General features: G+C 52.7%; 1 long non-coding RNA gene across 1 annotated transcript; it reads left to right on the top strand.

Moving 5' to 3' along the window:
* The first annotated feature begins 14,544 nt into the window (after window positions 1-14,544).
* Window positions 14,545-26,704, top strand: LOC145510243 (uncharacterized). Its single transcript, XR_014056900.1, has 4 exons — window positions 14,545-15,087; window positions 15,610-15,966; window positions 25,659-25,729; window positions 26,366-26,704. It is a non-coding gene; the product is annotated as an uncharacterized LOC145510243 (long non-coding RNA).
* The last annotated feature ends 897 nt before the right edge of the window (window positions 26,705-27,601 follow it).

Genomic DNA, 27,601 nt, shown 5'->3' with positions numbered 1-27,601 from the left:
AACCAAGGAAGTAACAAGCGCATTGTGTTTGAAGCATCGAACTCAGTGCTGGAGATCATTCTTTGTTGGATGGAGTATAAAATGGTATAACAACTTTGTAAAAAAGTTGAGTAGTTTCTTACAAAAACTAAATACACACCTACCCTATGACCCAGCAATTCCACTCCTAGATGGTCAAGAAAAATGAAAACATATGTTCACACGAAGACTTATACAAGAATCAGTTCAGTTCAGTCGCTCAGTCGTGTCCAACTCTTTGCGACCCCATGAATCGCAGCATGCCAGGCCTCCCTGTCCATCACCAACTCCTGGAGTTTACCCAAACTCATGTCCATTGAGTCGGTGATGCCATCCAACCATCTCATCCTCTGTTGTCCCCTTCTCCTCCCACCTTCAACCTTTCCCAGCGTCAGGGGCTTTTCAAATGAGTCAGTTCTTCACACCAGGTGGCCAAAGTATTGGAGTTTCAACTTCAGCATCAGTCCTTCCAATGAATATTCAGGACTGATTTCCTTTAGGATGGACTGGTTGGATCTCCTTGCAGTCCAAGGGACTCTCAAGAGTCTTCTCCATCACCACAGTTCAAAAGCATCAGTTCCTTGGTGCACAGCTTTCTTTATAATCCAATTCTCACATCCATACATGACTACTGGAAAAACTGTAGCTTTGACTAGACGGACATTTGTGGACAAAGTAATGTCTCTGTTTTTTAATATGCTGTCTAGGTTGGTCATAACTTTTCTTCCAAGGGGCAAGTGTATTTTAATTTCATGGCTGCAGTCACCATCTGCAGTGATTTTGGAGCCCAAAAAAATAAAGTCTGATACTGTTTCCCCATCTATTTGCCATGAAGTGATGGGAGCAGATGCCATGATCTTAGTTTTCTGAATGTTGAGTTTTAAGCCAACTGTTTCACTCTCCTCTTTCACTTTCATCATGAGGCTCTCTAGTTCTTCTTCACTTTCTGACATAAGGGTGGTGTCATCTGTATGTCTGAGGTTATTGATATTTCTCCCAGCAATCTTGATTCCAGCTTGTGCTTCATCCAGTCCAGTATTTCTCATGATGTACTCTGCATATAAGTTAAATAAGCAGAGTGACAATATAGAGCCTTGACGTACTCCTTTCTCAATTTGGAACCAGTCTATTGTTCCATGTCCAGTTCTAATTGTTGCTTCTTGACTTGCATACAGATTTCTCAGGAGGCAGGTCAGGTGGTCTGGTATTCCCATATCTTTCAGAATTTTCCAGTTTGTTGTGATCCACACAAAGGTTTTGGCATAGTCAATAAAGCAGATGTTTTTCTGGAACTCTCTTGCTTTTTTGATGATCCAGTGGATGTTGGCAATTTGATCTCTGGCTCCTCTGTCTTTTCTAAATCCAGCTTGAACATCTGGAAGTTCATGGTTCACATACTGTTGAAGCCTGGCTTGGAGAATTTTGAGCATTACTTTACTAGCATGTGAGATGAGTGCAATTGTGCAGTAGTTTGAACATTGTTTGGCATTGCCTTTCTTTGGGATTGGAATGAAAACTGACCCTTTCCAGTCCTATGGCCACTGCTGAGTTTTCCAAATTTGCTGGCATACTGAGTGCAGCACTTTCACAGCATCATCTTTTAAGATTTGAAATAGCTCAACCAAAATTCCATCACCTCCACTAGCTTTGTTTGTAGTGATGCTTCCTAAGACCCACTTAACTTCGAGTTCCAGAATGTCTGGCTCTATGTGAGTAATCACACCATCATGGTTATCTGGGTCATGAAGATCTTTTTTGTATAGTTCTTCTGTGTATTCTTGCCACCTCTTCTTAATATCTTCTGCTTCTGTTAGGTCTATGCCATTTCTGTCCTTTATTGTGCCCATCTTTTCATGAAAAGTTCCCTTGGTATCTCCAATTTTCTTGAAGAGATCTGTAGTCTTTCCCATTCTGTTGTTTTTCTCTGTTTCTGCATCAATCACTGAGGAAGGCTTTCTTATCTCCCCATCCTATTTGGAATTCTGCATTCAAATGGGTATATCTTTCCTTTTATCTTTTGCCTTTCACTTCTCTTCTTTTCATAGATATTTGTAAGACCTCCTCAGACAACGATTTTGCCTTTTTGCATTTCTTTTTCTTGGGGATGGCCTTGATCACTGACTCCTGTACAATGTCATGAACCTCTGTCCATAGTTCTTCAGGAACTCTGTCTATCAGATCTAATCCCTTGAATCTATTTGTTACTTCCACTGTAGAGTCGTAAGGGATTTGATTTAGGTCATATCTGAACGGTCTAACGGTTTTCCGTACTTTCTTCAATTTAAGTCTGAATTTGGCAATAAGGAGTTCATGATCTGAGCCACAGTCAGCTCCTGGTCTTGTTTTTGCTGACTGTATAGAGCTTCTCCATCTTTGGCTGCAAAGAATATAATCAATCTGATTTTGGTGTTGACCATCTGGTGATGTCCTTGTGTAGAGTCTTCCCTTGTGTTGTTGAAAGAGAGTGTTTGCTATGACCAGTGCGTTCTCTTGGAAAAACTCTGTTCGCCTTTGCCCTGCTTCATTCTGGGCAAAGAATAGCAGCTTTATTTATAATGGCCTCAAACTGGAAACAGCCCAGGTGTCCATCAAGAGGCAAATGGATTAACCAACTGCTATATATCCATACAGTGGAATTCTATTCAGCAACAACAAAAAAACAAACTGTCGCTAGATGCAATAACATAGACAGATCTGCACAACATGCTGAATTAAATAAGCCAGACACACACAAAAAGTAGACACTATATGATTCCATTGTTAAGAAGGTCCAGAATGGGCAGAACTAGGCTAGGAAACTTTCTGGAGGGATGGGAATATTCTATATCTTGATAGGAATCAGGGCATATAAGTCTATGTATTTGTCAAAACTCAACCAATGATATACTTAAGATTAGTGCACTTCATTGTCTGTGTTTCATCTCAAAGAAGCATAGAACCAGACACAAATATTGAACTCTAGTTAGTGACATGCATGTTGAAATGTTGGAGGGTGAAATGTACTGGTACCTGCAACTTACTTTGAAATATGCCCCCAAAATGCAAATGAACTGATGGAGGGAGGAGAGATGCATAGATGATGAGAGACCAAATATAGTATAATGTCCATTGCCAAATCTGAGTGATGGCTATATGGGTGTCTGCTGTAAAAAAAAATTTCAACTATTCTGTGTGTTTAAAATCTGAACAATAAAATTTGGGGGTAAAAGACAACTGATGGTCAAGGTCTGGGGAAACGGACATATTCACACTCCTGTTACCCACTAGGAGCCAAAAGTGCTGCCACCTTCTGGAAATCAATTTGTCAACACGCATCAAAATGCTTCTCAGGTGGCTCAGTGGTAAAGAATCCACTTGCAGTGCAGGAGACTCAGGTTCAGTCCCTGGGTTGAGAAGATCCCCTGGAGAGGGAAATGGCAACCCACTCCAGTATTCTTGCCTGGAAAATCACATGGACAGAGGAGCCCGGCGGGCCACAGTCCATGGTGCCCCAAAGAGTTGGACATGACTTAGTGACTAAAGAGCAGCAGCAGTAGCATCAAAAGCCTTAAAGATGTTCCTAATCTTCAACCTAGTAGTTCCACTTCTAGGAATTTATCTTAAAAAAATAAAGATGGATGGGGGCAAAGACGTAGCTACAAGATTGTTCATTACAATGTTAATTATGATGGCAAAAAGTCCTAAATATCCTAAAACAGGGCAGGGGTTAGAGAAATCATGGCATCTTTAAGCACTGGAGTATTGTGCAGCAATGAAAATGGTGCATCACAAACATTTGCTGAAGTGGAAAGGCATGCTCTCTATGTATATACTAGTTGGGAAGGAAAAGCAGTTTTCTAGCATTTACCCTTCCCCTCACTAAAGGTTCCAGCCCATGACACAGGATACTCCATGCGTCATCCCAATCCCTGGCATTCTTGGGGAGTTTTAATTTCTCATCACAGCTGGCTCTGTTTCCCTATTTCCAGGAAATTCTCCATTTCCATCTGTATCTTACCTCCTGCCCTACCACTTGCTGCTGCTGCTGCTGCTAAGTCGCTTCAGTCGTGTCCGACTCCGTGCGACCCCATAGATGGCAGCCCACCAGGCTCCACCGTCCCTGGGATTCTCCAGGCAAGAATACTGGAGTGGGTTGCCATTTCCTTCTCCAACCACTTGGGAACTCCCTAATTCCTTCACACTCCAGTGCCACCTGCCGGACTCACAACCTGACTTGGGCAAAGGGAGTGTTCATGCATGACTGGATCTTGTGGGAGGCTTTCCCCAGGGGGTCACGATTGCAGCCTTCATTCCCTCCCCTACTCTAAAGGGGGCTGCTGCCAGTGGAACCCGGGTTTGCCCCGCTTCCATGCTGCCTGCCCCAGGCTCGGGGAGGAGGAAGGTGATGGAGCAAATGGTGGTTGGGGACAGAGCTCCAGAAACACTCTCCTACATCTCAAGCATGGCCCCTGGAAACTAAAAAGTCTTCTTTCTTTACTATCAGGATCTTTTCCGTCTCTTTGTTCCTTCCCTCAATCTTCCAGAGCAGAACTGTCTTCACAACCAAATGACCCGTCAAGGTGTTAAGTTGAACAAACCTGCGTTTCTGCCCTAAAAGGCCTCCTGCCACCAGCTTTGACCTCCAACTTCATGAACATGTGCACTGGCGTCAGTCGAGAAGGAAATTCCTAAGGAGCTAAAGGGGGTTGCCTCTGGGTGACAGGATTGAGGGTGTTTTTCTTTTTGTGTATTTTCCAATTTCCCTACAACAAACACATATTTTATTGTGAACTGAGAAAGAAGTAGTCACCACAGAAGGAGCCACTCCCACCCAGAGTAACCCAGTGGAGAGCTGCTCAGAAGATGAAGGGCTGGAAAGGTTTTTATGGGGAAGCGGGATCACCTAAGCTGGAGAGAAGGCTGGCATAGAGGTGGGAGGACACAGAACTCTCTGCTGCCAGTTGGGGCCTGAGTGCACCTGTCCCGTGATCCACAGGGTGAGCTAGTTCCCACCGGGAGACAGCACAATAAGGCCCGTGTGGATTCAGTAGAAGGAGCTATCCTACAATGGGACAGGCTGCCTTTTAAGGCAGCGAGCTTCCTGTCACATGAGGTGTGCAAGCAAGATGGGCACCTGTCAGAAGAGTTAGAGAAGAGATTTCTAGGCTGACTAAGAGAATGGACTAAGGGACTCTGAGGTCCCTTAAAGCAACTCCGAGGGTGTTCTAAGCCTCCCTGTCCAAACAAAGTGTCAGGGGAGCTCTGAGGCCATTTCTAACACTGGTGGCAGAGGAGATGGTCAGGGAGGACTTTCTGGAGGAGGAGGCCAGATCACTGTCATTGTGGCCCCTCAATCTCCACTTTGGGGGTATATATCTTACTGATTCCCCTGTCTGGGGTCCTCTAGCCCTTTCCAGATAAAAACACACAGGGCCTCAGCTGCTGCCTTACTGCATGACCCTCAATGACTCCCTGTTTTTCTCTGGGCCTCAGTCTTCCCTTCTGTTCAATGGTCTCAGTTAAAACCATCCATATTTTTTTCTCCAAGGATGGCCAAACGGCTTCAGTCACAAACTTAGATGCAGGGAGAGGTCACTGGCGGGTTTTCTTGAAGACCCTGGTTGTTTGCCAGCCTACAGCCCTTGGGACTTGGGCCTGATGCTTGGGTGAGATTCAACCAAGGGGGCAAGGGTTTCAGAGGCAGGCTAGGGACTCAGCTCCTCATTATCAGCCCCCATCCCCACTGCTCCCCCAGCCCTCAGCCAAGGAGAAGGTCAGAAAGGGAACTGATGTTATTACACGTTGTTTCCCCCATGGTGATGGCGGCATACACCTGAGCTCATCCCAGGGCCCGTGAACCCCTCCTTCCCAGATGCCTCTAGGAGGGCCTTCAAGTCCAAGTCTCCCTCCCCAGGCTATCCAGGCCCTGACCAAGAGGGTGTGTGCTCACTGAGACAGGGAATGTTGGGGTCAGGTAAGGCCAAGAGACATCAACAAACCAGCACTCATCTGCCCGTGAACGTATTCAGGGTATGCAGTGGTTACAGCACAGGCTGCGAAGTCAGGCCAGCCTGGTCTGAATGCCCTGCTGAGTGACCTTGGGCAAGTGGCTCCACTTCTCTGGGCCTGAGAGTTTGTTGCTGAGGATGAAATGAAAGCCACTGGGATGGCGAGGAGCTCATGGCTGCCTTTAATTACTCACACAGTCACTCGGAAGCAGAAACAAGCCGCAGAGCCCCGCGGAGGTTCTCCCCAACCCTGTGCGCGCCTCTGGACCCTCTGCACACACCGTTCCAGGGTCACCCCTCACTCCCGTCGCCTCCTCGCCTCCGCTCCGCGTCCTCGGCTTCCCTCGTGTGGCCATTCTCCGTACTGCAGCAGCCTGCCCGGCTAACCCAGGGTACGGCCCGGGGTCTCTTGGCCTTGCTGGTCTCAGGAAGACAAGACTCTTGTCTCCCAACCTTCAAAGCCTAATCATACACAGAGGCCAGCCTCGACCCCTAGGTATGGCTCTGGATCCTTCTTGCTGGTTCCAGGCCAGTGGGAGGAGCCCAGGAAGCAACACTGCGCCCTGCTGACTGGGGCTGTCATTGTGGTCAGGAGGTAGGGGGACACAGCACCTTCTTGAGAAAGAAGATCAGTAATGATTCAGGGCCTCTGGAGATGTACACACACACACACACACACACACACACACATCTGCACGTAAATGCCCACATGGCTCAGGCTGCCACACGTACACACACACACAGGCACACACCAGCCCTGTATGCACACGCTGTCCCACTCACACACAATGACATCACCACCCAATCAGCCCCTTTTTCTATCCATCCACCCCTCTGTCCCCTGTGTTTCCCCTTGGCCCCCCCACCTCCTGCCCACAATCTAAGGAAACCAGTGCTTGCTGTAAATTGCAAATACAAACTCCTTTCCCTGGCCTAAAAGTCCTGGGTAACCTAGTCTACCCCTCAGACGACATCTCCCACCTCCATCCGCCTGCCCATTACTCACTGTATCTCCAGCAAAAACATACAGCACTCACTCACACGTCAAGCCCATTCACTTACTGTTTTCTCTCCCCCAAATATTTTTCCCCCAGATCCTCCACTGGCTGCCTCCTTCCCTTCTGCCTCAATTGAAATACCACCTTCGTCCAGACCACCAGACCTAAAAGGCTCCCTACCCTCCATTCTCTCCAAACATTCTTTCAAAATGTGTATCCTAATCATTAGAGAAATGCAAATCAAAGCCACACTGAGATACCACCTCACACTCATTAGGATGACTACTAAAAAAAATTAAGCAGAATATAACAAGTGTTGGTGAAGATATGGAGAAATTTGGAACCGTTTTGCATTGTTAATGGGAATGTAAAAGGGTGCAGCCACCAAGGTAATAAATAATATGATGGTTCCCCAAAAAATTAAAAATAGAAGTAACATATGATCCTATCATTCCACCTCTGAGTATATACACGGAAGAACTGAAAGCAGGGTCTTGGAAAGATATGTGTACACCCATGTTTACAGCACCATTATTTACAACGGCCAAGCGGTGGAAGCAATCCAAGTGTTCATCGACAGAAGAATGGATAAACAAAGGGCAATATATACAAGCAACAGAATATTATTCAGCCATAAAAATGGAGGGAATTCTGACACCTGCTACAAAACGGATGAATCTTGAGGACATTATGCTAAGCAAAATAAGCCACTCACAAGAAGACAAATAGTGCGTGATTCCACTTATTTGAGCTATGTAGAGTAGGCAAATTCTTGGGGACAAAAAGGAAAATGGTGGTTGCCAGGGCTGGAGAGGGTGCAAGGAATGGGGAGTTGTTTAATGGATACAGAGTTTCAATTTTGAAGAATGAAGAGTTCTGGAGATAGATGGTGGTGATGGTTACAAAACAATGTGAAAAGACTCAATGCCACTGAACTATATACTTAAAAATGGTTACAAGCATGATATATATATATATATATGGAGATATATATATATATATGGAGATACATATATATATATATGAAGATATATATATATATGGAGAGATATATATATATGGAGATATATATATATCTTACCACCATGAAAAATAATAAATAAAAATATGTATCAAAATATTTGCTCGTTTAATCCTACCTCACTCATTAAATTGTGAACTCCAGAAAAGCAGGGCTCTGTCTTTGTGGTGCATCTATTATGTGTTGCCAGTCACTGAGGACTTGGGGAACATGAGAGACAAGGCGCCCACCTACCTGAGGCTCACCGCCTGGCAGAGGGAGGAAGAAAGATGCTGAATAAACAAGTAAACAAAATTATCACCTATCAAGTGAAATGTAAGAGCGGCTTCACCAGGAAGGCAGCAGCTAGCACAGTCAGGCACACCATCCGGAGGAGGGGACATTTATGTGGGACCCAAGAAATGAGAGTCAGTCTTCAAGCATCTGAGAGATCAGAGCTGCAGAGAGAGGGAGGGGCAAGTGCAAAGGCCCTGAGGTGAGCACAAGCCTCCTAAGCTAGAGGAACAGCAGAGAGAGGAGGAGGGGAGGCAGGGTAAAGAGGAAAGGAGGCGGACTCAGGAGGGAAAGGGGATGGAGGGCATTCTTGGTGGCAGAGGAGGGAGGTCTCACCAAGTCACCAACCTCCTTTTCCACAACACATGAGCTTCTGTGAGTGGTGGCTTCTAAGTGCCAAGCTTCACACTAAATGCTCTTTGTGCGTTAGCTCAGATAATGTTCACAGCAGTCCTTGGGGGCAAGTGCAGTCATTATCCTGAGATATCAAGGAGGAAGTAGGGTCAGAGAGCTTGGGCGAGTTTGTGAGACGAGAACAGGAGGCAAACAGTGGAAAGGGAGTCTCAACTACCCCAGACAACCTGCTCTCAGAAACCCAGTGTGAGGAGGCTCCTTCCTCCCCACCCCACTGCACTCCACCCCCCGCTCCCTCTGTAGAAGCCAGGTTGCTGGCTGATCTCTGCCATAGGGTTTACCTTCCTCCCTTTACTGTCCCTCAAAAGCAAGCCAAGGAGAAAGAACCCACCTCTCTCGTTCACCCAGTTGGGGTGGCGCTGGGAGAGGGGAGACAGAAGTCCCCTACAACTTCACAACAGCCTGCTTCCGAGGTCCCTCTGCAGGTCCTGCCCTTGGGGAGCCCTGTCTTAGGAGAAAGGAGCCAGGAGTCCCCTGGGGCTTGCAGATTGGAGGGTAGCATGATAATCAGTGAAGAGGTCCTCCCAGGCCAAGGACAGCATCATCTTCGGGCCTGAGGGGGCTGACCTCCTCCGGTGCCCTGCCTCAAACCCTTGACTGGGAGAAAGCAGGACCCCCAGGAAGGGCTAAGTCTTCCCCCAGCTGGGAGGGACGTGATGGAAAAGGAGGCAGTTCCATCTCCTGCCTGCACCCCTGGGTTCAGGGAGTTAAGAGCCTCACTCACCACACTGACTGCACCACAGAAGGACTGCCCAGGGCTGAGGCAGCCCCGGGTCCCCAGCCTCATATCTCCCACCCTAAAACAGACGTGGAGGGGGTCTTTCACCCAGAACAGGACCCATCAGAAAATGGAAATGCAGAGCCCCTTCCTTGTCCAAAAAGCAAGGAGAAAGTGCCTAATATTAATATACATAAAGCTTTTTCCTTTCCTGTGTGGTCTCTCAACTTGTTATGATAATTTTTATTGGCTATTTAATGTCATTCTAAGTAAAGGAAAATTAAAAAATTGTAATCACCAGCATGACTTTTACCATTCACCTTTACCTTGTGCAATGCCAGTTTTAAATGCAAATATAAGGACATTTCACTTAGGTGTAGAATCACCGAAATTACACAGTTTGCATTTTGTAGCTTGCGTGTGCATGTGTATTTTATTCTTACCTGAGTGGCAGGAACACTGCACAAACTAAGTCAGCTGTCTTTCTTTCACTCAGCTCGCACACATTCTTCCAACACTCTCTCTCCTTTTGGCTCACCGATGAGGAAGGATGGAAAGGAAAGGGGACTGAGGGCTGCTCCCTCCTCCCCGTGCTGCGTCTTCATGGTCAGGGGAAGCTGTTGGCTTCTCCAGAGAAATAATTTCCAGGTAGGGAAGAAGCCCTGACAAAGAAATGGGGTGGGAAAACCTGAGGAGTTACTCAGGGGCGCTGAGGCTCCAGCCTGGCTGCTCTGAGGGCCTGTGAGAGACGAGGGCACAGGGGTGGGCGCCCGGAGTGCCCTCCACTGGGCCTTATTCCACTCTGACTGTGCCACCCTTGCCTATAACCTTCTGTGGCTCCCCAGGGCCCTCAGGATAAAAGCCACAGTGCTACCGCAGAGCCCCAAGGCCCCACCTCCCCTCCTACCTCTGCTCCTGGCCACGCATTCTGCTGCCGCCATAGCACTGCTCACCCTGAACCCTGGGCTCAGGACCTGTTCTTCTTTCCCTCCACCTAGTACCCTTCTTCCCCACCAGGCCCCTCCTTCTGGCAAACTCACACTCATTCTTTGAGTCTTGGCATGAATATCACCTCTGCCACGAAGCCTTCCCTTGCCTCCTGGCCTGAGTCAGGCACCTCCCCTGGGCCATCACAGGCCCTGTGCTCCTCACACAGTAGGTGTTTCATAATGGTTACTGAATGAATGCCGAGTTCACAGGCCTCGATCTGGACTATGCAGTCTCACAGGTCAGGCTGCCAGGCCAGGCAGGAAGGACCAAACAGGTATGACGCACCTACGAGGCCCCTGTGGCACTCTGCATTTTAGACTTCATTCTTTACTCCCCATCCTGCCCAGGAAGAAGGTGTTCTCATACCTGTGACACAGATGAGGAGACAGAGGGTGGGACTCATCCTCTTTTCTGGCCTCCCCCCAGCCCCGCCACCTCCTCACCCACATCCAAGCCCCGGCCAGGGTGACCAGACCCACGGCCTCTCAGCCAGGCCAGGCCAGATGTCTTTTCTCAGCCAGTCCCAGAGAAAACTCACTCCCAGCTGGGGCCTGTCCCATCCTTTCTCTCCCTCCCCCCCCTTCCTCCCCCTCCCCACTTCCTTCCTTCCTGCACTTGGATATTCCCTTTGCAGGAAAGGCCCCAGGATCCAGGGCAAGGCCCCTAGGTCCAGCTGCCCAGGCCAGGACACATGCTTCCTCCATCAACTAGCCCCCTCTGCCCTCCCCGGGGGCCGGAAATCTGATCCAGGCCTAGGGAACATGGGAGCTCTGCACGGGGGACAGCCCAAGGTCATCTTGTCCCTCCCTCTGCCTCCAGCCAGAGCACAGCCAGAAGAGCCCTGAAGCGCATCCTGGAGGCCTGAAGTCAAAGCAGCAGGCCTGGTAGGGGCTTCGTCACTCTGCCTGTGAGTTGCTCATTACCAAGCTCCTCTTCAGGAAGGCCCAGAGCCTCTGTCAACCGAGTGTATTAACCTCTAGGATCTCACGTGTTGAGTCACTTGACATAGCACTTGGCTCAAAGAAAGCGCTCAGCTGACAGTACCTCTGATCATTATCTCCCCAACATCACCATCACCCTATTAATCCTTATAACTATCCTGGGAAGTAGACAGAGATTTTATATCTTTATTTTATAAGTGAGGAAACTGAAGCTTAGGAAGAAAGAAATGACGTGCCCAAGCACCTTCAGAAAGTCTCAAAACTGAGCCCAAACCCAGACCAGGCCAGTGGTCTTCATCACTTCATTGCTCAGCCACCCACTCCTCCATTCCTGTGGAAGTTGCTCCACATGCAGATGATCTTTTCATGGACTTGTGGGGGAGAAAGTGGTCTCCCCGTCCTATTTCTCTGCCATCTGGGGACCTACCCTCCCACCCATCCATTCTTGGTGATTCTGGAATAATTCTTTACCTGCTGGGTGCCTCAGTCTCCCCATCTACACAAGGAGGAGGAAGATGGAGAAGGCATCTCTAAGGACCTAAAAATCTAAGGGAACTCACTCACTAATCTATTGAGCAGAGGCTGTGTGTGTGCATGTTTTGCGTGTCTGACTCTTTATGACCCCATAGACTGTAGCCCGCCAGGCTCCTCTCTCCACGGGGTTTCTCAGGCAAGAATGCTGGCGTGCATTGTCATTTCCTTCTCCAGGGAATCTTTCTGACCCAGGGAATCGAACCCGCATTTCCTGCTTGGTAGGCAGACTCTTTACCACTGGCTGCCTGGGAAGCCGGCACTGGAAGATACAAGATGTTTTTTAAAAAAATGAGGTTGGCACTGTGTTTCTCACCAACTTCCTCCCCTTCCAGTGTGTCTATAGGGTTCTAGCAACAGCGCTGATGGGAGCTCTTTACATCCTTCGGCACCCAGTCTAGATAACTCCTCCACTGGGAAACCTTCCCTCTTCTGTCTTGTGTGTGCGTGTGTGCTCAGTCATGTCCGACTTTTTTTGACCCCATGGAGCCCACCAGGTTCCTCTGTCCATGGGATTTCCCCAGCAAGAATACTGGAGTAGGGTGCCATTTCCCACACCAGATGAGCGGTAGCTAGCTGAGTGCTGTCCTGATGCCAGACCCGAGTAGGCTACAAGATGACAGATCTGATCCTGGATGGTCCTACAGACTAAGGTCACCCAAATCAAGGACAGACTGTAGGAATACAACTTGGTTAGACCCTAACTTGGGTCCTACCTGCTATAACTCCATCTATTTCCCCAATACACGGTAGAGAGAAAACCTCACCAAATGGAAGAAGGAAAGGGTACCCAGGTTCTGCCAAAGACTGGGGAACTAGTCCAGGCTGGTGGGCAGGGGACTGAGGGCTGGCAGGTGGGCAGACGCAGTAATGACTTCATTCAGAAGTAGGTGGGTCGATGGGGATCCCATGGCTAAGGGTTTAGGGCCAGGCAGGAGCTGCCAGGCCTGGAATTAAGCTGCCTCACCCTACCACCCTACCCCGGGCCCACCCACTCCTCAGTCCTTCTGCAGGCAGTGCACCCTGGAAAAAAACTCGAACTGCTGAATCCTTGAGTAGAGATCCATTTCTTAGCCAATTCAGCACCCCCCTCCCACCACCACCAGTCCCAAGCTCCCTAGCCAGTGCTCTCCCTTATCCCAGGCTCCAGTCCCTCTGCCTTGCCACCAGAGAGGGGCCTGGATTGCCAACAACCCCAACCCTCCAACCGCCTACTCTCTGCGTGCCAGCACCCGGACAGACCCAATAAACTAAGATGTTGGAAGGATGAAGAGAAATAACGCACCGCCTTGTCCCCGTGCAGCAGCCCAGGCAGCAGTGCTGCTCCATGGCCACCAGAGGGCACGCGCCCCCTCCCAGAGCCATAAGCACGACGGCGGCGGCGGACCCAGCTAACAGAAGGTAAGGGTAGGGGTGCGGTCACTCCCGGAAGAATCCCCTGAAATGCAGCCCCATCCTGGGCACGGACTGAGGCTCAGAAGACAAAAGCCTGGGATTCAGCCCCTCGACCTCTACCCGGGCCGCGCCCCGCGCTTCGGTCTTCGGCTGACCAATCGCGCGCCCCCTCCTGGCCACAGACAGCACTGCAGGCTGGAGGAGCTTGGCTGCGGGGATAGAGTGGGGAGGGGCGCAGACAAGGAGGAAAGGGAGATTTAGCATAAGTAGACAGCGGTGCAGGTGGTGCACAGTGGGGGTTTACTGGGTTGTGGTGGTTAGCACTGGGTGAATAGGAGTACTGTTAAGGTACTGACTGTAGGGTACTGGCTGGGTATGAGGAGGGCACTAGGGGCCACTAGGCAGGTACCTGGGACAGTGGGTAATCCCTGGGGGATATTAAGGGGCACCAAGCCTAAACTGAAAGGAAGGCACCACATGGTTCTGGGTAGAAATGGGGGGAAGGGGGCGGGGACTGAATGGATATTTGAAAATACTAAGTAAACAGAGGGGGCTAGTGGATACCAACTGGAGGTGTCAAGTGGGTACTTGGAAATACTGGCAGGACTTACTGCCAGGATCCCAGAAAATACTCACCCTGGGAAGATACCAGGTGAGTACCAAAGACATTGGGTGGGACCTGAGCCCACAGTGGGAAGCACTGAGTTTGTTTGTTCAGGGTACTGGGGATATGTGCATTGTTGGTGAGAAGTGGAGATACTGGTGGACACTGGGTGAGTACTGGAAGTCACTGGGCTTGTACTCATACCCCGGACAGGATGGCACTTCCCCAGCAGTATCTCAGTGCCCCCCTTTAAACAGCCTCTAGAGCCTGGATCATTGTACCATTTTCACAGCGTGGACTTTGATCAGAGATGTCCCTTGGCCAGTGAGTGTCTCCTGTTCTGACCAGAACCTGATTTCCTGGCTAGAGGAGGGGAGGTGGGGGAATAGTGCACATGGATTCAGGACAGAACCCTCAGGTTGTCTACCTCCCCCAGATGGAGAGCGAAGTAAAGACAGGTCAGCCTCTCATCTCTAGAAAAATAAGGAACCCCCTCCTCAATCCCTCCCACCAGGCTTCGGCCTCCTGGCCCAGCCTGCTGGCTGCTGGGCCGGGAGGGGCTGCCAGGCTCGGCCTCCTGCCCACTGCGGGGCGCCGGGGGAGGGCGGCGCGCGGCTTGAGATGCCGCGTTGCCATGGAGACGCTGCCGCATCCTGACTGCTCCTGGCAACGGGGTCCCGCAGCCAGGCAGGCGCTCGGCGGGGACCCCAGGGAGCGGGCGCGCCAGGCTGCCCACGGCGCCGCCAGACCCCTGGGACACGGATACGAATCCCCCACCTACAGATACCCCTCACTCGTCCTCCCACGGCTCACACATGTACACAGGCGCCCCAGCTGCAGCAGCCCAGGCGGAACTGCAGCCCAAGCCCGTCCTGCAGCCCCTACTCATTAATTCAGCAAACATTTGCCGACCGTCTCAGTGCCAGGCGCGAGATGGCCACTGCGGCTGCTGCGACGAGTCACACGGGGACGCAGCACCGCCACCCCTCCCTCCCCATCTCACAGCCCACAGAGGAAGCAGACAGAAACACTGCGATCGATACTGTGACCCCAACAACAGCCACCCGCTGACTGCGCTAAGCCCTCCTCAGGCAGCATCTCACCCAAACTGTACGACCCTCGGAAAGCACTGTGAGAACCCTTTTTTACAGATAAGGAAACCGAGGCAAGGAGAACTTATTCACCCAAGGTCACATGGTATGGATCCTAACCACTTCCCCACAGGACCCCTGCCAGAAGTGTTTCCACAGCATAGAGTGTTTCCCCACTCAGCTGGGGAGGTGGCCGGGAGAATTTTAGACTAGGAGGCCCGGGAGAAAACGCAGATCTACCAGGCAGAGCAAGAGGAGGCATCCTTGGCCAAAATGACAACCAGAGCAAACACCTGGTGAATTTAGGGCGGCAGGCTGGGTGGGAGGGAGAGCAAGGGCCGAGGATGTGGTTAGAAAGCTGCTGGGAGGCTGATCTGAGGGGTTCGGGTATGCCAGGCCAAGGGGCCTGGACTCCATTCCTAGAGGAGGAGGAAGGTGTGAGCAAGGGAGGGCGGGTCACTGACTGTTGCTCTGGCAACCATGGTAGGGGGGCTGGTCCAGAGTGGGATGAAGCTGGACGATTGGGGAGAAGGCTATGTTCATCACCCCACAAGGGACAAGGATCCAGCCCCCCGGCAGTGGGGTCCAGTTAGGAAGCAGGACACCTCCTTCTTGCCTTCCCGCGCAGATTCTTCCGCCTGAATCTGGAATCCGGGGAGTGACCCCGCGGAGGGAAATGCATAATAATGTGGAGGCTTCAGGGAAAGCGAGCGCTTCAGGAGGGCAGCAAGTGAGAACATGTTTCAGAGTGACATGAGGAAAGACCAGGGCTAGAGCCCTGGAAGGACTTCCCAGAGGAATGGGTCTGAGTTTCTGAGAGAAGCCAGGGAATCCTTGAGAAGAAAAGAGCCCCTCACACACCGGGGCACGGAGCGGACAAGCTACCCCTCCTCCACGGCTGGTCCTCCGTGGCCCGTCCGGCAGATCCCGTTGGGGCACCTCTCCGACAAGGCACAGTATCCAGCCCAAACCACCCCCTGCCAAGGTTAGCCTAATTTTTTCCCTTCCATGGATTCAGGTCATTGCTCCCTGTCCTCTCTCCGTGGCGCCGCGGAATGTGACTAATTCCCTCCCTTCATTTACAGGTCCTGTTACCTGGGAGGTATTTATAGTGCGACGGCCTCCCTCCCTCCCTCCCCAGCGACTCAGCCGCTCTCCCCCCAGGCCATCTCTCCCAACCTTTGCTCGCGTCTCTCCTGCCACCTCTCCACCACCTCCCCGCCAGCTTCCCGCGCCCCCCACCCCCCTCCTCCCTAGAGAGAGGCAGCCCAGGTGGGAGGGGCCTGACTCCCGCAGCGGGGCTTTTCTGACTCCAGTGCTGTCTGCAGGCGGTTGCCCCTCCCCTCTTGAACACTCCAAATAGGTAACTAAGGTGTCAGGCCAGGAGAGAGTGACAAGTGGCCAACTCTCCTGTGATCTCATCATGCAGTCTGATCCTTATACTAACAATAAATAACAATTATTAAGCACTTATTATTATTACCTCTGGTCTGCAGATAAGGAAACTGAGGCTCAGAAAGACAAAATGACCCCCCCTTGGGTCTTTACATTTGGGGGACTCCTGCATGGCTACCCTCAAGAGCCCCTCCTGGTGTGTGGAAATACTGGCCCCAAAAGGTCAGATGGATAGAGTGAGGACAGCAGGATGTTTAGAGAAGGTGCCTGAACAAAATGCATCTCACAGAGCCAGCATCAGGCCCCATAGGTCACAAGCCATGGCTGCTCTGCCCAAGGGCTGTCAGGGAATGGCATCAGATGGACATGGCCAGTCCCACATGTATCTCCTCCTCTAGGCAGGGGTCACTGAGAAGCTGTAGTGCAAGAGCACAGGTCTAGCCAAAGACCAAGAAGGGAGCCCTCTGTCCACAGAGGATGAGTGAAGGGAAACTACAGCAGAAGGGAGGGAATTCAGATCCCATAAGGGACTTACAAGTATGGAAACATGGACCAGCTGCCCTTTCACACCCCCATTCTCACAACTGCCCCCAGACCCCTTCTCATAGGTGGGAAGACTGAGACCATGAGAGGTGAAGAGACTGACTCAGCTTTCCCCAGATCTTCTGACCAGAAATTCCACAACACAGATGAAGTGGCTTTGTCAAGATTTCTGGGAGACAGGAAGACATAAAGGTGGAGGCTGAGTTCATATCCCAACCTCGTACTCACAAGTTTGGTGACACAGAGCAAGTGACTTGGCCACCTTGCGATTTACTTTCCCCATCTGTAAAATGGGCTAACATCATACCTCACTTATGATCGTGAGGACTCAGAGATGTGAAAAAGGCAGAGTATTAAGCAGAGGGCCTGGCACGTGGCAGGAGTTCCACAAATGTTAGGCAAGTAATACTGTGGTTTGTATTTTCCCCAGCTTCCTTCTCCTCTCTCAGATCTGAGCAAAGGAGCCACATCTTTTCCTGAGCCTAGGCCAGCCTGAGAATAGGCACTGTGTTTCTACCATCAGCCTACCATAGGTCATCCTTGGGACAAGGATGGCCAGGCAGGCCACTATTGGGAATGAACATTCACTGTTGTTATCATTTTCATGGTCATTGCTATTATCATTCTCTACAGCGGTAGCCGCATCAGTATTCACCTAGGCTTTTGGCTCTTGTTTAGGGAAGGTGTCCTCTTACTTGCCACAAAGGCACACCAAGGTTCCCACACAAACCTCATCTGGGGGGCCTGGCTGGGTCCAGCAACCCCCACTGGACCCCTTCTTTACCACCACCCCCAACCATGGGCCCATGGTGGGAGCTGGCCTGGAAGAAGAAAGACCCTGCATCATTCTGATTCCCGCTTCAGGGAACAGCATTGGTGGCAGCCTAGCCAGTTCCTCCAAGGGAGACAGGACCGGGGGAAGAGCCAGACCCCTGGAACTCTCCTTGCAGCCCCACCAGGGGCTGAGCTCTGGGGCACCAAAGGCCAGATTTGGGAGAGGGTGAAGGTAGAAAACGCAGCACCCTGGTAGTTGGGCCCTGCAGAACAAGAAGTAGCAGTGGGAGGTATCTATCTATAAGCACCCTGTATCTGGCTCCAGGCCAGGTCTCTACCACCCTGGAAGGGAGGGAGCCTTACCCAATTTATAGGTAAAGGCGACAGGCTCAGAGAGGTCCTGTCACCTGTCAGCAGTCACAGGACACCTGGTAGGCAGGGGCAGGCCATGTCTGCTCAGAGGCCCATAAGCCCTGATCCTCACGTCCTGAGTGGACAGCCAGGCCCAGGGCTCAGAGGAGGAGAGTGGAAGCAGCCAGCAACTCTGTGCATGCCGGCAGATGGGGAGTGGGGCCAGGCACCCAGGAGACTGGGGGGAGAGGTCACTGGACAATGGAGGGGAGGCTCTCAGGACCAGTTCTTCAGCAAAGTGGTGTAGTGGGTGCCCCTGGGACTATCACAGGCTTTAGTCTTTTCAGCCTGAGTCACCCCACGCTTGACGTGGAACCTTGGGCCAGGCCTGGCCTCTCTCAGTTTTCCCCAGTCAGGCCATCTCGAGACTCTGAGCCCCAGTGTACCCCCAAGCAGTTCTGAGTCGGGCCTCCCCAGGCACAGCCACAGCACCCAGAGGCTGAGGGACCCAGACGGGGGTCTGAGCCCAGGTGGCTATTTCTTCCCCACCTATGGGCACACAGGGTCCTCCATGAAGAAACACGATGTATACAAATAATTAAACGGAAGAATTGGAGTGATTAGGGCAGATGATTATTGTCAAATTATGATTTATCTTGTAGTGGAATTAGTATTCCCCCAAAGGGCCCGGCGTGGCGCGGCGCCCGCCATGGCCCGTGATTAATCGCCGTCTCCAGAAGGTCACCTCCAGCCACTGCAGATTAACTCAGTGGGGAAACTTCTTTCCGTAATTCAAGCTGTTGTTCCCACAACCTGTCATCCGCCGCAGAAAAGGACGATTTCGTCAGGGAGCCCAGGGCGGGGGCTGTCCGCTCCCGAAGCCCCTCCCGACTGCGGACATGATATATGGTGCGTCCCGACACGGGTGACTGCGAGGGGGGGCAGCGTCCGCCGTGGGGTGGGCAGCAGGAGGCAGGAGTAGGGGGAGCGTGGGGGGAACGTGGCGCCGCCGAGCAGAAGTAGGCTGTGAGGGGAGAGAGAGCGCGGGCGGTGACAATTAGGAAGAAAATTGGATTTTTCAGCGTCCAGAGGCGGCTGGGATCTGCAGTGTGCGGCGCAGGCACCCCTTTCCCCAATGCACATGGGCACCCAGCTTGGGTCAGGCAGGGACTCCTGGGGAGGGATGGGGGATGAGGGGGGGCCAACGGACCTTCTGTGGGAAAGAAAGAGATGTAGAACCAACAGACGGCAAAAGAGAACCTGGTCAGGCCTGAGGTCGGGCCCTGCAGAGCCCCCCAGCGGAGAGCAGCTTTCCTGAGTTGAAAGCTAGAACCAAGATCCCATTTCCCCAGTGGCAGCCGCTGCCAGAACCACAGGCTCACATCACCTGGGGCTGCAAACCATGACCACTGGATCTGGGAGGAGGGGCTCAGGAGCTGTCTCCCTGTGCACAGAGAACAGTGGGCACAGAGCGCCACATCTCTGCCTCCTCACCCCAGCCTCTGCACATGACTTAGTTCCCTGAGTGGAAGGGGCTGTGAAAGCACAAGTGCCTCCCCTCCTCTGTTTACCTTCCGTGTAGGCCTGCCTGGCTGGAACAGAGTGGGGCGGCGGGGGGGGGGTGTGTGTGTGTGTCTTGTGCCCATAGTACAGATGAGAAGGCTGAGGTACGGTGATTTGCCGCTGCATTGCTGCCCTGGGTCCCTAGCACCCTCCCCTCCAAGCTCCTTCAGGCTCCCCTCTTTCCGAGTCCAGCAGCCCTCTCCAGTCCAGCACCCCACTCATCCTCCCCATCTCCAGAGACATTCACTGTGCACTACTCTTTCAAGCCTCCAGGCTTTGCATGTTTCTGCAGTGTGCTTCCTGCCCCCAGCCCTCATCTGGTAAACTTCATTCTTCTCAATCCAACTTATTTGTCCCTCCAAGCACAGAGGGTGTCCCCCAGGCCCACTAGCAGCCTGGCCCATGTGAGCACAGAGCCCCTTGTGCAGGACTGTGCTCTCACTGGCCACCCCCACCAGGATGGGCACTCTCTGTGGGCCTCCTATATCTATCTCCTCAGTGCCAGCACAGACCCAGCCCAAGGAAGTACTCAGGAAACCATCTGGAAGGCGCCAAGGGCTCAGGGGCCTCTACTCCCCACTCTCCCCAACCAGTGCTTACTAGAACCCAGACCTGAATGTTAGGGGTAAAGAACAGAGGCGGGGACCCTTGCAGGCTGGTGCCCTCAAGGTCCAGAGGCCTGTTTGTAGTTGAGGACAGAAACATGTATTATGTATACCGTGGTTTGCTCAGAACATTCTCTGGTCTGAGATATTTAGAGTTGTGAAGACCCAGCACTATCTGGGAGAGAAAATCTATTTCTCTCCTTCTCAGGAGTGGGGGTAGGGAAACAGCTCTCCTCAAAATCACTGGGACTAAACACTGGCATTTTCTTTGGGGAGAAGGAGGCTTTCCATCCCCTGCTGGGACTGTCCTGCAGACAACCCCACCCCGCCTTCACTAGTCTTTGGCTGATGGCAAAAATAATAAAAACTACCATTTCTATTACATCTTACTTTCAAAATCCCTTTGCTGCATTCACTCACTGACTCCTCAGAGACAAGCCAAAGAAACGTGCTTAACCCCATTTTACAGAAGCAGACTTGGTGGAGGTAGCCTTGAGGTATCTAAGGCCAAGGGTTGTAAGCAACAGAGGTGGCTGTGAGTCTGGGGAGGATGATACTGGTCCCACTCCCCACTCAGCCTGCTCTGTGGAATCAACGCCCCACTCAAAGAGCTTCCAACCTTTACCCCGTCCTTCCCCAAGGCCCAGGTGGCCTGGGAGAGAGCTGGGGCAGGGACTCTCCCAGGGGAGGAGCCTCTTTCCGTGCGCTCTGGGTCTGGAAGCCTGGTTTAAATCCCAACCACAGCCCTCACCCGCTGTGTATTCTTGGGCAGGTCACTTTACCTCTCTGTGCCTCTATCTGCTCATCTATAAAATGCGTTTCAACCGTGTAGGGCTGTTGTGAGGATGAAACAAGGCAGGGACCTAGCCTGGGAAAGAGTAAGGGCTCAATAAATGTGAACTGTGCTGTCTTTGCTTGTTTTATCAATGTTCACTCTCTTACTAATGTCTTGTGGAGGAGGTGGAGGGAGCTGATAGGGTCCCCAGTTCCCAAAGGAGGAAACTGAGTCAGCAGGGCTTCCAGCAGGCAGGGGACACCGTCAGATGAATTGTCCTGAAGGCCAGCTGAGACTCTGCTCCTCCCAAGAACCCTCCACTGCTCCGTGCTGCGGGATCCCGCACAAACACCCACTGAGAACAATCTGCAGCTTCTTCTCTGTTCCCCGAACACTGCTGATCCCCTGCCTCCCAGCCTCTGCCCCGGCGAGTCCCTCTACCTAGAACGCCATCTCTCAGCTAGCTCCACTTTTGTTACCAAAATCTTTCAAGGCTCCGCGTAAAGGCTAGCCCCCTCAACCCCCACCCCCTTCAAGGAACCACCTCTGAGCTCTAGCCCACCAAGGGCCCCGGTGCCGCGGACCACATCGTCCCCCCAAGTGGTTTTCCAAACCCCCCCTCCCGGGTCCGCGGGGCTTTCCAGTCTGACCCTGGGCACTTGCGCCGGACACACGGTGGGTGCCCCGACCTCGGAGCTTGCGGGGGGGACATAAGCCGTTCCCCCACCCAACTCCCTCCAGCGCCGCAGCCCCGTCTTTGATCCGGCTGCCTCAGCGCCCCAAACCTGATTGGCATCGAATTACGCCGCGCGGCGGAGGGAGATAATGGCGGGAGGCGCGGCAGACATGAAAGGGGGGGGGCGGGGGCGCAGCGGCAGTCCGGGCCGTTGTTAATGACCCAATAAAAAGGAAGAGGGGGGAGAAATAACCCTCCCTTCCATCCCCGCCCCCAAGACAGCGGCCGGTGCACACAAAGCCGCCGCAGACTCGGAAATTACCGCGGCTCAGCCCAGCGCAGCGTGACTGGAGGGGGGTGGGCTCACCTGGCGGGCGCGGGAGGGAGGACACACACAGTCACGCAGACGCGCGCACAGCCTCATCCTGCCTTTACTATTTTTATATTTGTCCACCGTGCCGTTTTTGCATTAATTGCGATTTTTGAAAAAAGACTACACGGAAAGAATTTTCCTGATTACTGAGAAATGTGGTGCCCACCGTAGTCGCAGCCCTGAAACAGGGTCACAGACAGCACCATTCAGGGACACGCACACACGGCGTCTCACAGGCACGCGGGTACACTCCAGACAGTCTCACCCACAGTCACACACACTGACCCTGACACGCAGAGGGACACACCATCACACACACTCTCACACCTAAAGTCACTTGCAGAAACAGACACAGGGCTACATGGACGCACACACGCACACACACACACACACGCACGCACGCACGCACGCGCGCGCGCAGCAGGGCATGAAGAAATGCTCACCTAGAGACACACCCAGAAGACAGGAAAGAGACACACACACACTGAGACAAATGCGGAGAAAACACAGATACTGACAAACACACCACACAGGCCATGCAGAGAGACAGGTAAATTAATACATACTGAGATCTATAGACAAACACAAACCCACGCCAACTCCCAAAGATACCCCCACACATAAACAGGCCTGGGTCACAAAAGCACACACACTGACACATGCATCCACACGCAAATCTGCACCTCAGCAGTCTCTGAGACACACCCCATGCCCTCAAGGCCACCCACTTCACACCCTCACTCACATGGGCTCAAGTGCATTCAAGCAAATTCTGGAGGGCCAAGGTCACAGCAGAGATGAAGTGGGGTCCCTGGGCCACAGAGGACAAAGAACATGGCAGTGGGGGAACGACTGGGGGTGCAGCTGCATTGAGTCCATGAAGCTGGGGGAGATGGGTTTTAAAATGTCAGTGTATCAGTTGTTTTTATCTCTGAAATAGGGTTCAACTTCTCTCCCAGGGGATTATGTGAGTCAATAGGCAATAAGCAGGTACTGAATGTTGGCTGCCATTTCCATGTGGGCTCCCTTAGGGGCAGCCCAGACACTCCAGGGCGCCTCTCTCCAACACACACACACATACCTTCTGACAGGAAGGTCCCTCTTATCTGAGTCCCTAAGTCCCAGTCTTGGGAATGGAGAGGGCTAGCCCCTCCAAGGAGCCTCTCCTGCTCCCAAAAAGAAAAAAAACACAGCACCCTGAGCACCGGGGGATCTGGGGGCCAGATGGGACTCCATGGTGAGGCCAGAGTCTGGGTTAGGCTTGCTTTGCTCTGTCTGATTTCAAATGCCAGTTCCCACCATGAACCAAGTGTATAACTTGGTCAATGACTTGGCCTCTCTGAACCTGGGTTGCCTTCACTGTCCAATGGGTTAACAGCATCAGCGTCTAACACAGGAGGCCACCGGGAGGATGAAATTGCCCTCAGGCTGAGCTCATAGACCATGGCTGAGGCTGTTAGTCCACGTTGGGATCAGAGGTGAGGGGTCAGGGTGCATACTCCCCGCACACACCAGGACAAAGGCCCTCACTGCAGCTCCGTCTTATGTGGACAAGGGGACTCTATTAGCCAAACCTCCAGCCTAATTAACGCGATTAATCACAGACCAAGGCACACAGGTCATGGGGACGGCTGGGAGGGAGGGTCACAGTCAGCTCAGTTACCCCAAAGGGTGGAGGGGCAGGAAACGAGATTCCCAGTGACCTCCCCTTCTCCCACCACCCTAAACCCAGGCTCTCCCAGCCCCTGTTGACCAGAACCCACCCCCTAGCCCAAACACACAGAGAAAGTCCCTTCTCGTGTCTAAATTCAGTTTCTCTCGCTGCAGAGAAAGGAGGCACATGAGATGTGCAGTCCAAGTCCTGTCTGTCCCTAGACAGGGCAGGTTAGAAAGGCTGTGACTGGTCTCTGGGAGGCTGAACTGTGCAGTGCTGGGTTTGCTGGTGGTGAGTGGGTTGAGGCAAAAACTCTCAGTACCCAAAGTCTGGCCCTGGAGAAAGGCAAGAATGAAGAGAGGAGCTGGTGGCAAGGAGGGAGAGGTCCTTTCTTCTCCATCTTAGGGACCTGTGTGTGTGACCCCGCTGTGAGGACTCTGGGGCAGAAGTGGGGGAAGGCTCTGGCCAGGGCTGCAATAGGAGGGGGCAGCCCACTCAGGCAGGGGCGCTGCCGAGTTATAAATCACCCTCGACTCAATTAGAGCCTGTGAAAGGTTGTGCACACCCAGCAGAAAGCACTGCACTTGGCGGGCAGCCAGCTCCCTGTGGGGGGTGGGGGCCAGTGATCTGGTGTGTGCCTATGTGTGTGCCTGTGCGAACGTGCTTGCGTGTCTTTGTGCACGTGTCTGTATGTACCTGTCTGTTCTCCATATGCATGTGTGTGGGGGTAAGCACAGGGGCCTGGGGATTCTTGTGTGCGCAATATGCTGGCATATCCTGTGTGTTTGTCATGAAGTGTGTCTGTATGTACTTGTTTATACCTAGAGGTGCTGTGTGTCCCCCTGTGTGTGGATGTTAGTGTGAATGCCTTCGTGTCCATGTGTACCTGGGTGTGAATGTTTATGACTGTTACATGCATGGGCCTGATGAGAAGGGAGTGAGGGTTTCCCAGAGCCAGGCTGGCCCAGCCTCATCTTCCTCCACATCCAGAGGCGGGACTACCTCGATGTGTCTCTAGACAAAAACCACCTGTCCCTTTTTTACCCACGCCACAGACAAAATCTTTGGGGTCCACCCATGACCCCAGAAACACTTGAGGCCCTGAATCAGAACCCCCATGGGAGAGCTCTTCACAAATACCATTACCCAGGAGTCAGTTTGGGACCCCTGACTCAGTTTGCCCGATCCACAATAGCATTTCTCTGTGGAAGTAGGAAGGGGATCTGAAATGCTAAGTCCTGGGCCTCCCTGGCCTGGAGAACCTAGGCCCCAGATCCGACAGCCTGCCCTCCATGAAGGGTAGAATGCAAACTCACAATGGGTTCGGTTTCTCTTCTGCCCCAGACAACCAGACTCCAGAGGGCTCAGTAGTTGTGGCACACGGGCTTAGTTGCTCCAAGACAGGCATGTGGAATCTTCCTGGACAACCAGGCTCCATAAGGGGTCCTCCTCCCTCAGCCTCCGGGGAGACCCCCTCCATGAACCATGCTCTGCTCCCATTTACTGACCAGGTGCCAAGAGTGGAAGGTAGATGGGTCTCCCTCAGGGCAGCCTCCAGGAGGAAATTCACCAAGTGCTGCACACTCACCGGAGTCTTGTGCAGGCTCGTGCAGGCCCCACATCTGGAACCATTTCAGGCAGCAGAAGCAAGGGACTGAGCTGCCCCTCCTTTGATGCTGGGGCTGTGGGGAAGGGTCATGCCCTTTAGGGGGCTGAGGGTCAAAAAGCATGGATGGCACCCCTCCTGAGGATAGGAAAACAAAGGTGGGGGAGGTGGAAAGAGCAGGAATGGGCTGAGACCTGGAGAGGAACAGCAGCTCCTCCAACCTGTAGGATGAGGTGGGGAGGGATGACTCCAGAAAGGATCCAGAAGCACTTTAATCCTGGAGGAAAGGCCAGGGCCAAGCTTCACTTTTGCTAAGCTTCAGTTTCCCCATTAGTAACATTGGACTATTACTTCCCACACAGGATTCTGGGGAGGATCCATGTGAAAGGATGTTTTAGCATGAGGCCTGTACATCAGTGATGCTCAGGATGGGGTAAGAACTGCTATTATTGTAATAATCGTTATTTTGTTTAGAACATAGCTTTCCCACCAAAGTTCTCCATCCAGCTGAGGAGACCAGGTGAACATTCCCAAATCAGTCAGGCTATGTAGAAGCAGACGCTGAACCCTTGGGAGGGGAGGATCCTGGAAGGCTGGACAATCCAGAAGAACCTCCCAGAGGAAGTAGCCTGGGGTTCATCCTTCAGAGATGGGAGAGTCAGTCAAAGCTGGAGCAGAAAGGAGAGGGCATCCTTGGGGGCAGATGGGCTTGAACAACGAACTGGGACTGGAGACAGGAGGGAGTTCTACAGGACAGGTGGGCTTGATTGTGTGAGGCAGAGACAGATCTGCTGGGGTGGAATGGGTATGGGAACTGGCATGACTTAACCTGGGGAGATGAATGAAGAAAGGGGATCAGATCATCATTATACCCTCTTTGGAAGGACTTTCTGCCCTGAGGCCTACCCCACCCCCACCTGCCTTGCATCCCAAAAAAGTCCTTAGGATCTTCAGGAGACCACTGACACCCACCCCAATGTATTCCCCCCTGCCCAGGGCTGCGAGAAATCAGGTGGCTGCTCTCTCCTCTGTTTATTTATTCCCCTGTTTTTTTTTTTCCGCTGTTCAGGAGACGATAATTATTCAGATCATCGCTGTGATTTACTCGGCAATCAGAGCCGCTCGATGCGGTGGCCGTGGAGCCGAGACAGACGAGCATCGCCAAGGAGGATGAGGCCGGGGGCTCAGCGCCCCCCTCCCTGCATCCGCTCGGCCTTTGTTCTCTTTGAGGTCTGCACCCGCGCTGCCTGGAGGGCAGTGGAGGCGCCCACCTCACGGACACAGCGCCAAGCTCAGAGTCTTGGGAGGCAGTGTGCACATGTGTGTGCTTCCTGGGGAAGCGGGTGTGGAGGACCTCTGTTAGGCTCTCTGTTCCTTGCTGCTGGGCTGAGAACGGTGGAGCTCCTGTATGCATGTTTGTGGTGGGGTTGTTTGGGGAGGGAGGTTGGGAGTGTAGGATGCATGAGCACTGAGGTCAAGTGTGTAATCGAAATGTGCACACCTGTGTGATCACCCAGGCCCAGGGTACATGTGTCCTTGCAAGTGCCCAAACATTTGTATTTCAGGCACATGGGGGGGAGGGGATAAGCTTGGGGTTCCTGTGCTGAAGCTAAGGTGATCATTGTTGGGACAGGGGCTGAGTTCTAGCGAGGTCACAAGACAGAGCTAGGGGGTGGGGGATGGCGGTCGGGGAACAGTGATGGCTCACATCCAAATGCCGAGTTCTCCTGGTCAGTGCTGGGGCCCCAGGGGTCACGTGTACACAGGTGTGGTTGTACACGGGCGTGTGCGCACATACGTGTACCCGCAGGCCTTCGCCCCCTCTTGCCCGCCTGCTGGTGCGGTGACGGTGACCTCATTACCGCCTCCGCAAAGGCCCCTTGAAATCCCTGCGCCGTCGCATTTGGCTGCTCTAAGTGATGGGAACGGCCTGCGCTTCCTGATCAATCGCTTAAAATTCAGGGTCGGCTCGCTCGCGGGAGAGGGCTGCCTGCCAGCCCCACGCACCGCGCTCTGTCGCCTCCCCCCCACCACACTCCCTCCTTGCTTTGGGGTGGGGGGGCTGCGATACTGCCGTATTGGAAAACATCCCCGCGCTGGCTGGGGGGCCCGGTGGGGCCAGCGCTGGAAGCCGTTCCACTCGAGCAGATGGCTGTGAAACTTTGGCGGCGAGATAAATTGGGTCTGACGGCGTGAGGCCGGCTCACAGATGGGCGGGATTCTCACGCCGGCCCCCACGTCCGGCCCGGCCGCGGGCAGAGTCGGCGCCGCTCAGAGCCCCCTTTGGGTACCCGCTCGGCCAGCA

Source organism: Giraffa tippelskirchi, chromosome 6 (genome assembly GCF_054371585.1).
Source record: "Giraffa tippelskirchi isolate mGirTip1 chromosome 6, T2T-mGirTip1v1.2.pri, whole genome shotgun sequence".
NCBI classification, from domain to species: domain Eukaryota; kingdom Metazoa; phylum Chordata; class Mammalia; order Artiodactyla; family Giraffidae; genus Giraffa; species Giraffa tippelskirchi.
The sequence above is the reverse complement of the archived record's forward strand: the minus strand, read 5'-3'. Positions and strand labels throughout refer to the sequence as shown.